General features: G+C 41.3%; 1 protein-coding gene across 4 annotated transcripts in view; it reads right to left on the bottom strand.

Annotated features, from left to right (window-relative positions):
* Rbm47 (RNA binding motif protein 47) overlaps positions 1 to 17,153 on the bottom strand; it is a 161,259-nt gene that overhangs the window by 114,012 nt on the left and 30,094 nt on the right. For all 4 annotated transcript variants that reach the window (XM_048784371.1, XM_048784370.1, XM_048784367.1 and 1 more), the window contains one exon: positions 13,707 to 13,818. The gene's annotated coding sequence lies outside the window, so the exon portion shown is untranslated. The remainder of the gene's footprint in view (positions 1 to 13,706; positions 13,819 to 17,153) is intronic.

A 17,153-nucleotide genomic window follows, 5' to 3' on the forward strand; every position in this document is an offset into this window, starting at 1 on the left:
TAAAAAAAAAAAAAAAAAAAAAAAAAAAAACACCTGGAACAACATTATAGTTACCAGAAAACAGGAATGAAGCCAAACAAGAACCCAAACCAGATCTCGGCCTTATCAGAGACAGTTGCAAACTCCGAGTCTGTGCCTGTGAGTTGCTGTTGTTTTCCCTCCTTCAAGGCCCCATGGTGTTACTCCCTGGGCACTTCATAGGTGGTTCTTGAACCAATAACCTCTCTCTACCTCTGTTTTCCACTTTCATTCATTTCCAGTGTTCTTTGGTTTTCTTTCTACTCTCTCACCTGCTGCCACAGCCTAGTTAAATTCTACCATTCTTACAGCTGAAAACTTATCTTGTTTGGGGCCTTTTCTATCATTTTCTCTTTCACCTTAACCTCTGGAAGTACTACTATGTTACTAAGGGTACCAAGAAGACAAGTGACCTGCGTTCTCCCCGTCTCGGTTCCTCCATCTGGAAACGGTGCTGTGAGCAGGACTTGCTGAAGACCAACAGATAAAATGCACGCTGAGTCCTTCCCACAGTATCCTGCACATAGTAGGTACCCAAAATAGAAGAGCTAAAATGGTCGTGCCAAAAACCTAACTTGGACAGGACCTGCTAGTTCAGGTCCTCTATGCAGGTTAAATTCTGCATATAACTTACGAAAGTAATCATTTAAAAATGATAGGAACTGGATCCAACTTAGAGGGGAACTTTAGAATAGAACTTTAGAATAGAATCTAACTGAGGGAGGTGACCACAGGAACACTGCCCTGTTCACGGAGGGTTGTTCAAATCAGAGCACTGCCCTGAGCATGGGTAGATCTACGTTTCCCAGGAGCCCTGGGGAAAACTAATGAAGCATTTTCCCCTGCGGGTCTTTCTTTGTTGCCCTCTTCTCTATCTGGAGTTACTCAGTTGGCAAAGTAGGCTTTAGGTTAAACGTCATTTTCTCCCACTCTGACCATTACTATACAGAAAGTCTTAGGGAAAAGTCAATTACATCTTTTATTGAACCCAGGGGCACTCTACCTCTGAGCAAATCCTCAGTCCCTTTTAGCTTTTTTTTTTAACATCAGGAAGCAAGGCTCTATTCTGCAATATGGAGGAAACATGCTTTTCCCACCTGCCCCAGACTAAATCGTTACCACTCAGGAACTGGCCAGCAATGCCCCTTGGGGACCCCTTGCAGGGTTCTAAAGACAAACCAGAGCCTGAAAATTCTTTCTTCCCTTAAACACACTATGTCATTATTTACAGAATTCACTTTTATACTGGTATCAAATATTATACTAAAAATTCATCACCAAGCAAACTTTATTATTTTTTTTTTCCCTCTTAAATTTCTTTGCTAAATATCTTCACTGTCCCGGGTACTTCTGTTTCTTATTTTCTTGGTGTACACTTGTCCTTTAGGTTTTCTGCACATCTCTTGGCACCTCAAGTGACTCTCTACTCAGGTTCACTCTCCAGTCTAGGCTTTTATTTTAAGACTCGGTCTTGCTAAATTGCAGAAGCTGGTCCCAAACTTGAGATCCTCCTGCCTTAGATTCCCAGATCACTGGGGTTACAGCTGTGTGCCATCACGCCCAGTCACTTCATAGATATTTTCTAAATTTGTTTCCTTATACTTTTTAAAACAATCTTAGAATCCAATGACTTGCCTGTGTTCTTAAAATCCTTTCCATTTCCTCATTTCTTCCTTCAAGTTTCTATCACATTCTCTTTGTTGTGAAAGGTAATCAAATTGAACAACAAATGAGTTTAGGTTCCTCATTTGGAGGAAATGCTTCAAACTCTTGATTCTTCCTGTTTGAGGCCTCTAAGAACTCCTCAGAACACTACAGGGATAACCTTGTGGAGACCAGATCAGGAATCTCAGGCACAAAGTGAGGTTAGATAATTAGGAGGATGCTGAAGAGGAAGCCCAGTGACCATAAGCACAGTGACAGCAGGACTACAAGGTCGGGGGAGAAGGGACTCAAAAGTTTGGTGGCCAGCATCTAACCTGCCAATCAACTGTGAGCTGCGTGCTGTGTTCACTGTGATCTGTGTTCACGAGCTCTTTCCAGCAAGAGCGACCTTTTGCATACCTCCCACAGTTTTGTGGAGCAAAAGAGCGATCCATGATCCTTTCTGGTCCTGCATTCCTGGTTGGCCAGCTCCACAGTCAACCCACAGCAGGCTTCTAATGAGGGTTCCAGCCATCCTCCTCTGATGGCATCTACACCTCGACCAAGAACTTGGCCCTTGGCTTCAGACTGACGTAGGTATGAATTCTGAATCCACACCTTTCAAGCTGATAACTTTAGGGTCTCTCTGAGTCCATCTGTTATAAAATTGGGACAATAATACGAACTGCATGAGGTTTTTTTCTTGTTATTGTTGTTACATCTTAGGACTTGTGGTCTTCATCATGAGCTCACAACAAATGCAAAGAATAGATTATGTTAGAGCATAACTATACCTTTTTTAACATCTAATTTACTTTTTTCTTCTTCTAAAAATATTTTACGTGACGGTGCATTGCTAACTCTTTAGTAATACTAATCTTCAAGGGAGAGTAAGTTTTGAGGTGGAGAAGGGCCCTTGTCCTCAATAGTCCACTGCCTACAGAGAATTCTGTCTGTTCTGAAAAGAAAATGAAGTTTTATGACTATGGCCATAAATGACGCCTTATGACATGCAAACCAACACCAAAAAAAGACCTCATGCTCTTCTTGCACACTGGAGCACTATAGAAATGCTGCTATGTTATGGGGGTTACTTGTCATCCCTAAGATTTACCCCAATACTCTTGTTTCAGAATGTATTACTTAAGAGGGTTTCACATATCATTGAATTAGGCTCAGCATTCACACACCCTGAGAGCCGATCTGCTGTCAGACCATCCTAGGGCTTCAGTGGATACAAAAGAATTGGAAGCAGTCTTGGTTCTCAAATACCTTTTCTCTCACTGCTATCACGTGAGCATATGAAATAAGTAAATATCAGGGCAAAATAGTATTTGATTAAGGGACAAAATACATGGTCCAGGCTTTATAGGACTTGCCACTTCTTGCCTATCCTGATCTCTCCACTGGCTGTGCCCTTGCCCTCTGCCACCCTATCAAAACCAGCCACTGAAGGCACTGGCAGACGATGACAGGTTAGGAGCAGGGAAAGGTCAGAGTATAAATTCTGCAGGTTCCCTCCCTTCTATGTGACAGCAGAGGGGCTCCGGAGTTTTTTGTTTTGTTTTGTTTTGTATTGTTTTGTTTTTTGATACTAAGGATTGAACCCAGAGGTGCTTCACCACTGAGCTCCACCCCCAGTCCTTTTTATTTTTTACCTTGTAAGGCACAGTCTCACTAAGTTGCTTAAAGTTTTACTAAATTGCTGAGGCTGACTTCAAACTGGCAATCCTTCTGCCTCAGCCTCCCGAGCCACTGGGTTTAGAGGCATGCACTACTGCACCCAGCAGGCTGCAGCTCTCTACCAGAGGTTCCCACCAGGGTTTTCTCCATAGAACTAATTCTTCTGAGTTCTTGGCAAGACTTTACATTTCCTTTTTGGTATCCCTAGGCCTGATAATCCCTTTATTAAGCTCAGTTCAATTATTCTTTTGGAGTAGAAATCTGCTTCCTATTAAAAATCTCAGCTTGGGATGAAGTTCAGAGATAGGGTGCTTGCCTAGCATGCCTGAGACCCCGGGGTTCAACCCTCAAAATTGCAAAAATTTTTTTAAAGAAGAGAGACTCTGATGGATGTACCTGCTTCTCCCACACACCCACTCCCCTACCCCAAAGAATTTGAAGTTTCTTTCAAAACAATTTAGCAGTTATGGCTGGGGGCCATCTAAACTAAGAATTGTCTCTCCAGGGCTCTTAGATCCCACCCTCTGTCGGCACTATGTTTAGATGCTGGGGATGCCAGCATTTACACCCTGGGGGTGGGGGGAGAAGAATACAGAAGGAAACAGATAAACAAGATAACTTCAGACACTGGTACATGCTATGGAGTAAATAAAGCAGAGAAGGGTCAGAGGAGTCAGCTCTGACATATAAGAAGGGGAGGGGTGCAATCTAGGCACCAACAGGAGCAAATGCCCCAGGCAGGAACAAGTTGCTTGTTTTGATTTTAATTCCAGGAACAGAATTTGTGGCTCCAGCGTGGTGATGAGGGTGGAGGTGGGAGGGCTGAGGCTGGGGAGGTGAACGAGGCCATGAGATGAAGAGCCTTATAATGAGCCATGATAAGGAATTTGGGTTTTATTCTAAATAAAAGAAGATGCAAAGGAGACTAGTCAGCTTTGCAAGAGGACACTTGGGAAGAAGAAGAATTAGCAGGCATCACAGAGATGGTCTGTTTGGTTTTTGGGAGGTAGACTTCTTTTTGAGCTGGTATAGTCTGCTGCAGAGGGTAAGACAGGGCGAGGGGAGCTTAAATTAATCCTACAGAAGACATCTCCTAAACCACGGCAGAAAGCGCCTCAAGAGAACTCGGAGAGTGTGTGGCACCAGCCTCGTAGGAGGGAAAAGAAACCAAACAAACGAAGCACAGTGGCTAGGACAGCTGCAGTTTGTGGGCCCCATTCACTCTCCTGAACTCCAGCCCCAAACAGGAACTGGACTTCCCCTGCTTGGAGCAGCGCCTCCAACTCCCCGTATCCATCGCTAACCTCATTCTTCCCTAAATCTGCTGCTCTTCCTCTTGGCCCTTCTCTGCAGGTGGATCACCATCCCCACGTCACTACACCAAATCCCAGATGGCGCCTCACTCCTGCTCCTTGGCTCCCTTCACTCAATCGCCGACACCTCCAGACCCTATCTTGAGTCTGATCCTCTCATCCCCCTCTTTCTCTCACCGCAGCCCATATCTTAGTTCAGCCTCAATAGCTTCCTGACAGGTTCCAACTCTAATGCAAGCACTGGTTGTCAAGGCAATCTTCCCCAAACTGGGATCCAATGTGCCACTCACTACCAACTAGTTAACAAAGCCTACTGATCTGACCCTTAAGGACCACCCCATCCCATCCCATCCCCATCCCACCCCCATCTGGTGCCTGGTTTTCCACTCCAACGTTCCAGACTGTGACCCAACTATCCCTAACAGACTATGGTCATTTCCTAAACACATTTCTCTGGCTCCAGGCTGTTTCTAGTGTATACAGTGGGCCCTCTACCTGTTTTTCCTTCAATATTATTCCTTATTCTCAATACCTACTCATTCACCAAAAACATTCATCTGTCCCTTCTTCTGTGAAGTCTTCTGGTCACCATTCTGGTAGAATCTATTGTCTCTTCCCATCCTGCCCACACTGTAAGGTACTCCTCTCAACTTCAGTCAGGGCACCTGTGATAAGTTAGTGCCTTTATTTATAAACTCTCGCCATCTAAATGAGTTAATAAGCTCCTTGAAGTCGCAGATTCCATTATTCATCTTTGTATTCCCAGCAGCTAGCAGAGAGCCTGCCACATAGTGCTCAATACATGCTCTCAAATAAAACCTCATATACAGACCAGGCCAAGCACAGAAAAGATGAAGAAAAGAAAAAGTTCAGGGTTAAAAGGTACTTGCAGAAGGAGAAAGAGGAGGAAAAAGCAAGGTCAAGTCAGATCATCAGGATTAACAGCAAGGAGAGCAAGTTGGAGTCACTGCAACACAAACACGACTTGCGAATGAATGGCGGTTCTGAGAGGGCCCTTCAGAGACAACAGAGAGATGGCCGAGAGTGCTTGGGAGGACAAGGTTGGATGCTTTATAAGAAAAACTACATAATCATAATAACAATGTCCAAAAGGAAGTGCTTCTTAGGGGTCAGGCATTTTAAATGGGTTGCTTCTTTTAATCCTCACACCAGTACTATAAGGTAGGAACTATCTTTGTACAGTTCATAGACAAGGAAACAGAAGCTTACCAAACCTAAAATATTAATGCAAGGTCAAAGAAGTAGAAAATAGAAGGTCTGGAATTCAAGCCCTTTAACTCCAAAATCTGAGCTTTTAACCACAATTACCATGGGGGCTTACTGCATAAAGTATTATTTATTTATTTTGATTTTTTTTATTAGTTGTTCAAAACATTACATAGCTCTTGACATATCATATTTCATACATTTGATTCAAGTGGGTTATGAACTCCCATTTTTACCCCATCTACAGATTGCAGAATTACACTGGTTATACATCCACGTTTTTACATACTGCCATACTGGTGTTTGTTGTATTCTGCTGCCTTTCCTATCCTCTACTAGTATTATTTAAATACATTAGAATTCTTTATAACTAAACCACACTGTGAGTGACTCTCTTAATCACTTCATTTCTTTAAAATTTCAAAATGCAGATTGTGAGGTTTCCCCTGGTAAGTAGAAGTAAATGTGTGAAGCAGTTTTGCTTTCAAAATGTATCAAAGACCACCTGGGTTGCCAAGTTTAAAAAAAAAAATTAAACAGAATTACTAAATACATTTTCTAATTTGCTATGAAACAGAGTTTGTTTAAAATATAAATCTACTAAAAAACCCTCTATTTTGTTCATGCTTTAAACTGAGCTCACCATGATGTTATTATTACAAGGTAAGCTGATGAAAAACCCGTGAACCATGACTAGAACTTTCTGTTCCAACTGGACAGACCAGTACTACCCACCAGAGATGTAATGGGAGATATAAGATTTTTAAGTTTCCTAGTAGCTATATTTAAAAAGTATAAACCACAGGTTTTAACCCAACATATCCAAAACATCAGTTCAACATGTAACCAATATGAAAAATATTAAATTACTAACGAGATAGTTCAGTCAAAAAAAGACTGTTACTAAATCTTCAAAATCTGGGGTGTATTTTATACCTACAGCACATCCAATTTGGATTCTAAATTTTCCTCAGAAATACTTAATTACTTGCAATGATTAGTTGAAAAAGGTATACACACATTGCTCCAAATGTACTTATAAGAATCCCAATAAATTGTTTAACAAAAAAGATTTTACAGTACTTGTTTTTAAACTTAAATTCATTATAATTTAAAATAAGCTCAGTCACATTAGCCATATTTCAGTAGTCACCAATGACTACTGTGGCTATGGTACTGAGCAGCACAGCAATAGACCATGCCTCTCTCTCTCTCTCTCTCTCTCTCTCTCTCTCTCTCTCTCTCTCTCTCTCCCCCCCCATGCATGCTAAAAATGGAAAGGTCAGAAAGTTGACCGGAGCATTAGCTAGTAATGTGAAGTGACTGTTCCCTCCTTATAGAGGTGAACTGACTGCATTTACTGCTCCCATTAAAAGTTGCTCAACTTGTGGCTGAAAATCAGCAAAGAAAATGACTCTAAGGGACATCATTCATTCCTTTTCTAACAGGTTTTACTTGGGGCCATTAAATGAATACCTAGTCCACATGACTACAGTATTTAAAAATTTTATGCCCACAAATCCTTGTTTGCAAAATCAAGAAAACTAAGAGGATTAGGTGTTTCCATGTTAGCTAAGCCAGAAAAATAGGTTTTGCTGTTTATTTTAAAATTTAGCTGTGCACAGGGAGAAAAATTGGTATGGAGTAGAATTCATGTGCCACATGAAAAAGAAAAGAGGAAAATAATATCAAGTTCCTTTAAGCCTGTATCTTATGCATCCTTTCCATTTCAGAACATCAGAATAGGTTTGTAACCATCACCAACTCTGACTTTTATTGTAGAAGAAAGCCTCTAAATTACCCCGTATATATTTTTGATTAGCCTCTAATAAACATTTTTAAAGGTCTTATGTAAAGAAAAAGTACACACATTACAATTGCCTATTATTACCTTGCCTCATACTGGCCGTCATGCTTAACCAGAGTAACCACAATGGTGGTTCTTCTCAGGACAAAACCTGTCTTATCATCCACACTTCAAAACAAAATCAAAGCGAACTCAGGCAGCTCCGTAAGACAGAGGTGTTTCAGCACATAACCAGGCAAGGTCATTAGCGTGCTCCTATTAGCCCTGAGATCATGACTGAGCCATCGATCAAGCATAATATAGTGAGCTACATCTTTGGGGCAGATACAGGATATTATTCATTGCTGACGACCAAATAAAATGCCTGGCAAAAAATCCAAAGGCCAAATGTGTCTCTGATATGTGAATGTTAACATACAATAAGGGGAGAGAGAGAGAGAGAGAGAGAGAGAGAGACAGAAGTTGACCGGATTAGACAAAGGAGAATGAAGGGAAGGGAGGGAAAATGGGAATAGGAATGACAGTAGAATGAATTGGACAGAACTTTCCTATGCTCACATATGAAAACATGACCTGTGAAACTCCACCTCATGTACAACCACAAGAACATGATCCTAATTAGAAGAAGCTATACTGCATGCCTGTACAATATGTCAAAATACACTCAACTGTTGTGTATATCTAAAAAGAACAAAAATAAATAAATAAAATGCCTGGCAAATAGTAGGCACTTGAGAAATACTTGTTGAATGCTGAATGAATGAATGCATCCTAAGGAAAAGACACTGAGTGGGCATTCCTCGGTAGGGTGGGTGGTGGGAGGTAGGCTGGCATCTCTCTGCCCACACCACCCACAATCTTGTCCTCTGGCCTCTTCTCTCCACCCACAGCTCCTTCCCTAAAGTATATTAGATGCACCAAAGTCACTCAGTTCAGCAAATTTTCACTAAGTGCCCTGACCGATGCTAAGTGCATAAGAGAGGGTACACTTCTTGGAGAATTAATGCGTTAGGGAGATGTCATAAATGTCCCCCCTTTGCAGTATGTGTTGGAGGTGGCTGCATTGTGATTTAAAAGGTTCTCCCTGTGCCAGGCACAGTGGTCACACCTGTAATCCCAGCAACTCAGGAGGCTGAGGCAAGAGGATCACCAAGTTCAAGGCCAGCCTAGGCAATTCTGCAAAACATTATCTCAAAATAATAATGGCCGGGGATGAGGCGCAGTGGTAGTATGACCCTGGGTTCAATTCCCAGTCACTCACACACACACACACACACACACACACAGGCTCCCCCTATTGAGGTTTGAGGTAAAGACCCCACTGAGCTGTGACAGTGCTAGGTGTCATCTCAAAAGAATATGATGATTCCTAATGTTAAATACCCTGAAAAGAGGCAGCTCCTCCAATCAGAAAAAAAAAAAAAAATAAATAAATAAAATATATATATATATATATATAAATTCCCTGTTTCATTGATTTTAGCTCTGATCTTAATTATTGCCTTCCTTCTACTTATTTTGGAATCGGTTTATTCTTGTTTTTCAAGGGCTTTGAGATGCATCATTAGTTTATTATCTGGGATTTTTCTGATTTTCTCATGTAGNTATATATATATATATAGAAGGTGAGCTTTGACCACCAGGAATAGAACCTCCTTTGAGTTTTCCCTGGATGTGGAGTCAGACATTGTGGAAAGCAGTCATGCTGGAGGGCAGTCTTGGTAACAAACTACATGCAAAGACAGAAGAGCCTTATTCTGTCAACAGAGTGCCTAGTTACATATTTATTTTCAGTGTTCATTTTGTTCCCTCAAGCACCCTAGAGCAGCACTCCTGAGACAGGCAAGTGAGGGCTGGCAATTGGTCCGAGGAGAAGGTAGCCCTTGGAAACAGAAGTCACTACTAAGCAGGCCAAGCACCCCACTGGTGTCCCTCTCTCCACTACCAAATTTTATTAAGTGTCTCACTGGGTTTCCTTCCAGAATGCAGTGCACACACAGACAGCTGGTAAATCCAAGATGGCAGCATGATGAGATGAACAGATGAAGTTCAGAACAACTGTGTGCAAGCAGGGGACAAAAATTTTAGATAACACTGTGGCCTTGTGCACATCACATGACTTCCTTAGACTTCGTGTGTTCATCTATAAAATGAATGATCTGAATTGGATATTACCAAAGGGGATTTCGTGCTCTGCCACGAACTACCAATATAAATACACTAATGTGCACTACTGATAACTTGCTCAAGGAGTTAAAAAAGGAGGATTCCACCCGCAGGGTGGCTGTAAAGGGTTTTGTGAAGGAGTAAGGATTTGAACTGGGACAGAGGACAAGAAGAGCTGAGACAAGAAGCATTAGAAGACTCAGTGGCCAGGATTTAGGAACACAGGTGGTATGTCTGGGGAAATCCTCCCTGCTGAGTTGGGAGGGTGGAGCTGGGGTAGTGGAGACTAAAAATCTGGGTGGAGACCCAGAGACCACAGACAGTACTCAAGGAGAAACTATGGAACAGAGATAGGGTATTGACATCAAGAAAGTGACCAGAAGCTGAGTCTCCTCAACCTTCCCTGTGTTCCCAGTTACCTATTCAAGTACATTATTAATACTACGTGCCAGGCACTAGGTGCTAGAGAGGTATTGGGTAGGAGAACATGCAGGAGGGGAGAAAGAAGACACTGTAAACATCAAGAGGAAGAACTGTCCTTTACTTCTATGAATAATTTGCCCTCTAGGCATGTTTTAGAGCTTATTTTAACTGGATTTCAACAAAAAACATCCAATATGGGTGTGGAGATGGGAAGAAGCAGTCTCTGCTTTTTCTTTTTTAGTCCTAGATGGACACAATAGCTTTATTTTATTTGTTTTCTTTTTTTTAATGTGGTGGCGGGGATTGAACGCAGTGCCTCACACAAACTAGGCAAGCGTTCTACCACTGAGCCACAATCCCAGCCTCTCTGCTTTTCTTAATACTGAAAAAAGTATGGCACTTCCCTTAACCCTTGTGAACCTTTATTTCTTTGTCTGTATAATGGGCCTGACACCCCGTCAAGATTAAATGAGATGCCTGGCGGGGAATGCCTCCTAGTTAAGATTACTAATTAAATAAACAAGTAAATTAGCCTACAGAGTGGCACTGCAGTCTGTCTACAGGATTCTCTTCTGTCAGTAACTTGTCAGAATCTACCCTTTGCCTGCCCAGTTCATGGGGCCTGGCTGTATGCTACACGGTTCAGTGGATTTTAGTATATTCATAGATCTGTGCAATCATCACCCTCGTCAGGTTAGGAATAAACAATCATTTTGCCTCAGTCAATCTGGAACATCTTCATCACCTTAAAAAGAAACCCTATGTAGCCGGGCACAGTAGCACACACCTGTGATCCCAGTGACTCGGGAGACTGAGGCAGGAGGATCATGAGTTCAAAGCCAGCCTCAGTAAAAGCAAAGCACTAAGCAATTCAGTAAGACCCTGTCTCTAAATAAAATACAAAATAGGGCTGGGGATGTGGCTCAGCAGTTGAACACCCCTGAGTTCAATCCCCAGTACCAAAAAAAAGAAAAAGAAAAAGAAAAGAAACCCTGTGTCTATTAAGTCTCAGTTCTAAGCAATCTTCAGATCTAAGCAATCGTTGGTCAAATACAGATGCTTTAACCAGATAAAGCATCACAGGTTTAAAAAATCACAAGTCACAACTGCTAAGGAAATCAGTATGGAACCACCATCTGACCCTGCTATACCATTCCCTGGTATTTATCCTAAAGAATTAAAGTCAGCATACTATAGCGATACATGCATACCCATGTTTGGGGCAGCACAATTCATAATAGCCAAATTATAGAGCCAGCCTATGCCAATTAATGGACAAATGGACAAAAAATGCAGTTCATATGCACAATGGAGTTTTCTTTAGCCATAAAGAAGAATGAAATAAAGTCACTTGCAGGAAAATGGATGGGACTTGAAACCATCAATGTTAAGCAAAATAAGCCAAATGCAAAAAGTCAAGGGTCATGTTTTCTCTCATTTGTGGAGGTTAAAAAGAAAGAAGTGGGGTAAAAAGGTGTTGAGGGTGTGGGTAATCTCAAGAAAATAGAAGGGAGACCAGTAGAGTGGAGAAAGAAGATGGGGAAGGGAAAGAGAAAGTACTGGGGAAGGAAATGAACCAAATTATATTGCTATATAGTATGCATGTAGAAATATGTAACAACAAATGCCTCAATCACATGTTGTTATAATGTACCAATAAAAAATTTAAAAATAAACCGGGTGTGGTGGCCCACACCTGTTAATCCCAGTGGCTCAGGAGGCTGAGGCAGCAGGCTTGCGAGTTCAAAGCCAGCCTTAGTAAAAGCAAGGTGCTAAGCAACTCATTGAGACCCTGTCTCTAAATAAAATACAAAATAGGACTGGGGAGTTGGCTCAGTGGATGAGTGCCAATGAGTTCAATCCCCAATACCAAAAAAATTAAAAATAAAAATAAATAAATAAAAGAAACCATAGAGAACCCCCTCACCCTTCTCACCATGTAAGGACAGCAAAAAAACATCACCATGGTGATGAACTGGACAGCCACGCTGCCCCTTCACCAGACACAAATTCTGCCAATGCCTTGATCTTAGACTTCTCAGCCTCCCATACTATAAGAAACAAATTCTGTTGTCTATAAAAATAAAAATAAAATATCCTAAGTCAAAAATGTTTCTAATACATCCATCCTGCCAAACAGCACCGCTTAACCTAGCCTACCTTAAATGTGCTTAGAATACTTACATTATCCTACAGTTGAGCAAAATCATCTAAGACAAAGCCAATTGTATAATCAAGTACTGAATATTCCACATAATTTATTGAATACCTCTCTGAGAGTGAAAAACAGAACTGTTGCATAGATAGGCCCTTTTTTTGGGAGGTGGGGAGGGAGCAATGAGGATTGAACCCAGGGGTGTTTAACCATTGAGCCACATCCTCAGCTCTTTTTATTTTCTTTATTTTGAGACAGAGTCTTGCTAAGTTGCTTAGAGCCTTGTTAAATTGCCGTGGCTGGCCTCAAACTTGTTTATGATCCTCCTGCCTCTGTCTCCCCAATCACTGGGAGGTGTGTGCCACCATGCCTGACTGCATAGGTATATTTTTATATCACTGTAAAATTTTAAAAAACATAAGTCAAACTGTTGCAAGTTGGGACTATCTGTGCCAGAATATTTTGGTGGCACCACAGAAGATACTGAAAGGGCACAACACCAAATGAGCCAGCCAAAATTCCAATGCAATGACTGTTGAAGCATGACGGGGTCGTTCATTGCCTCTGAGAGTCTACAGCGCTCCACCACTGAGCTACAGCCCCAGCGATTTAAATGAGTGAATTACATGGAATATGAATAATATCTTTTTTTTAATATTTTTTTATTTTTTAGTTTTAGGTAGACACAATATCTTTATTTTACTTTTATGTGGTGCTGAGAATCGAACCCAGTGCCCCACGCACGCTAGGTGAGTGCGCCACCACTTGAGCCACATCCCCAGCCCCTGAATAATATCTTAATAAAGCTTTTTTTTTTTTTTTAAATGCTGGTATTTAGGAACATGATGAACATGTAAGACAGAACACTGATCCTGAAGTGTCTGCGTGAACAAGGCAGGCCATGAGGCACTTACAGTATTTTTCTCTACCTTTGACACAAGTCCTGGGCCCAAGAAATCTTTCAATTGCCTCTTAACCCAAGTGTTAGAACAAAGAGCAGCTTGAATGGTTCCTGGCTTTGGCTGCAGGGATGGTGGTGAACTGGACAGCCCATGCCATCTCCAGCTGAGAGATGCTAGGTGGATACAGGCCAGGCACAGGCATAGTTTTCTCTCTTTTTTTTTTTTTTTTGTAATAGGACAACTCTAGGCTTGTGTGTATGTAAAATATCTTATGTTTTAAATGAGCAAACAGTTCAATTCTTAAAGACTGTGCAAGACAACAGAGCATGGGAAAGCAAACCAAACACATTTTAAGGACTTCATATTACCTGTAAACGTCACACTTGCCGCCTCTAATCTAAGGTCACTGAGCAATCCTGGTAGAAGTCCTTCTTCCCTGGGCAAGGGTCCGGTCTCTGAGCTGTAGACACACTGTCTCACCTGGTGAATGACATGAGTACAAGAGATCAGCATGTAGCTTGGTTGTAGTTATCTTAAGAAGCAACAGCCCAAAGAGCAGAAACCACCTAAATGTCCATCAATGGAGGAATAGGTATAGAAAATGTGGTATTGTCCTGCAAGGGAATATTTATTATTCCGTGTTAAAAATCAATGAAGAACTGGTCATGCCATATGGTTGGACCTTGAATACATCATGCTAAATCAAAGAAACCAGATACAAAGGTCATACATTATGTGATTTCACTTACATGAAATTTCCAGATTAAGTAAGTCTAGGGAGGCAGAAAGCATATCAGTGGTTGCCAGAAGCTACAGGAAGGTGGGATGAGGTGTGACTTTTTAAGTGGATAGTGGGGTCTTCAAGAGTGATGAAAATGTGTTGGAACTAGACAGAAGTGACGGTAGCACACAACACTGTGACTATGTTAAACACACTGGATTGGACACTTCCAAATAGTTCATTTATATTGTACGGATTTCACTTCAATTTTTAAAAAAGCAACAGAAACTGGGGGTGAGAAAATCAAGGAGTGGCAGGTACGTGGGGACAACTGCAGTTATCTGGGTGAGCGATGGATTCTTCTTGAAGCACCAGAAAAGGCTCCCAAAGGGTAGACTATGGAGTGGAGTTCTCCAGCTAGACAAGAGGGCACCGGACACAGTCTGTTTGAAGGCGTGGACAGAGAGCACGTAAGGTTCAGAGGATGGCAAGAGCGTGGTGTGAGGTAAGTCTGTGGAAATGGAATTTCCTGAAGTTATAATATATATCTGGAATGCCTAGGAAAGACTCCCTGTGGTAATCCCAGAGTGAGTCACATCCCAAAATATGTTTTACAACTCAGGGAAGGGCCCGTTCAAAGGCAAAGTGTGGTGCACTCGTTTGTAATAGGTGTCTCCTCCTCTTCCGAGTCAGTCCACCATTTCCTATCCAGACAGCAATTCAGAGCCTTCACCTTTGGTTACAGGCCCAATTTTTCCCCCCAAAAAAATGTAATTTTTTTTTTCCCTTGGCTCTTCCCTCGATTGAGTAGATTTCAGTTCTAACAACTACCAAAAAAAAATAGTATTGAGGTGAAGTAGAGGGGAGGCACCCTTTCATACCCACTAACTGGTTTGCCTCTTGTTCACAACATACTGTTCACTATCACACTTACATTTAATTACTTGGCAATATACCTGGGTTGTATCGCCTGAAAATGTTTTCCTAACCTTTCTTTGGCATTTATGAAGTCATTTTTACAACTTCCATAAATTAACTTTCTCTTATCAAATTTTATATTTTAAAAAAGAGCTGTATCAATAAAACCACAATGAGACCTCATTTCATCGAAGACACCAGGATGGCTGTTTTTTGTTTTGTTTCAGAAAAATAAATAAGACAGATAGACATCATTACCCTTAGTACATGAATGATTGTACAAATGGTGTGACCCTGTTTTGTGTACAACCAGAGAAGTGAAAAACTGTGCTCCATTTGTGTACAATGAATCAAACCGCATTCTCCTGTTATGTATAACTGATTAGAACAAATAAATTAATTAAGAAAACTTTAAAAATAAGTAAATAAATAAAAAAAAAAGAGTAACAAACAGTGGCAAAGAGGGAGAGAAATTAGGAGCCCTTCCTTGTGCACTGCTGATGGGAATGTAAAATGGTGTAGTTGCTTGGGAAAACAGTTTGGCAGCTTCTCAAAAAACTACCAAAATTACTAAGGATCCAGTGTCTCCCAAGTGAAACGCAGAGACTCAAAGAGATGTCTGTGCTTTACAATTCATAGGACTAACATTTGTTCGTGGGCAGATAAACGGATGGACCTCATGCAGGGGGTGTGTGTGTGTGTGTGTGTGTGTGTGTTTGTGTATAATGCAATATTATTTGATCTTAAAAGGAATAAAGTTCTGAAACTTGCTAAAACATGAGTGAACATCAAACTAAGTGATATCAGTCAGTCACAAAAATACAAATACTGTCAGATTCCACTGACATGAGGTAGGAGAGTTGTCAAATTCATAAAAATGGAGAATACAATGTGGTCACCAGGTGGGTGATGGAGTGGGAAATGTTTAATGAGCTTCAGTGTGGGAAGATGAACATTCCAGAAACAGATAATGGCGATGGCTGCATAATAATGTAAATGTATTTAACACCCCTGAACTATACGCTTAAAAAAGGTTTGGGTGACTGGGAATGCAGCTCAGTGGTAAAGCACTTTCCTCACTTGCAAGAGGTCCTAGATTCTATCCCCAAGCAACCCCCCTCCCCAAAACAAGTTTAAAATGGTGGATTTTCTTTTATGTATATTTTACAGTAATAGAAAAAAATTAAAGAATCACCTTAAATTCATATAAGTCAAAATGCAAATTCCCAGGCTTTGTGCCCAAGAGATTCCTATTCTGCAGGTCTAGGGTGAGGAATCTGAATGTTTAGATGAGCCCTTGAGTAATTCTGATGCTGAGGCTCAGGCTACACACAGAGATCCCCTGTTCCTTCATGTTGACACTGAAATGACATCCTGAACCCTGGTTAGGTTTACTCACCTCCTTATCCAATTTAGTATCAATGAAAACAACTCGGGGCATATTTTATTTAAAAAAAAAAATTAAATGTTTCATCAATGAGCCAACTTTACCAATGAAAGCACTGTAAGGGAAGGATCCATAGAAACCACTTCACAAATATCTGAAACACTGATCAATGTATATTCCTACCAACCCAAGGGAATAGTTTGGAAAATCATGTTTTCTCTCCTCCCTCTTCAACTCATTTCAAATACGGAAAGTTTCCATTTGGGCCTCTTTTTTTCTGCCAGGACTGTGTCAGAGTAAAGAGCACAAAAGACAGTATATTCCATTATAGTCAGGGATATTTCTCTTGATTTGAAAGTGATAAAAGAGATGAGGGCCATTGCACAATGTGGTTCTTTCTGAGATGTTTTGTAAAACAGCATGTTCCAGTGTCTTTTGCATCTTCTGTACTGATAGCAAATCTGCATGGAGTGACACTGGAACAAGATAGTAAAAGTCAAGGCCTTGGAGTGCGGCAGTCTTCCAGATTGAGGACTGAACTTCAGACTGGAGCTATCGGTATGTGGCTACCCTTCTCCCTGGGAGGAGTATATAAACTCTCAGAGCTCTGCTAACATTAAAGACTCTGCCTACACGGACCTTAATCCTATCTGCATCCCCTTCTCTCCCTCTACTGCCCGAGTAGGTGGTCCAACAGACCACCCTCTGCTCTCTGTGCCTATGTGTAACCTCAAGTATCTGTCTTAGCACTTGTGCTTATGCTCTCCCTGGGCCTAGAACATTCCCACT

Source organism: Marmota marmota, unplaced genomic scaffold (assembly GCF_001458135.2).
Source record: "Marmota marmota marmota unplaced genomic scaffold, marMar, whole genome shotgun sequence".
In the NCBI taxonomy this organism is placed as follows: domain Eukaryota; kingdom Metazoa; phylum Chordata; class Mammalia; order Rodentia; family Sciuridae; genus Marmota; species Marmota marmota.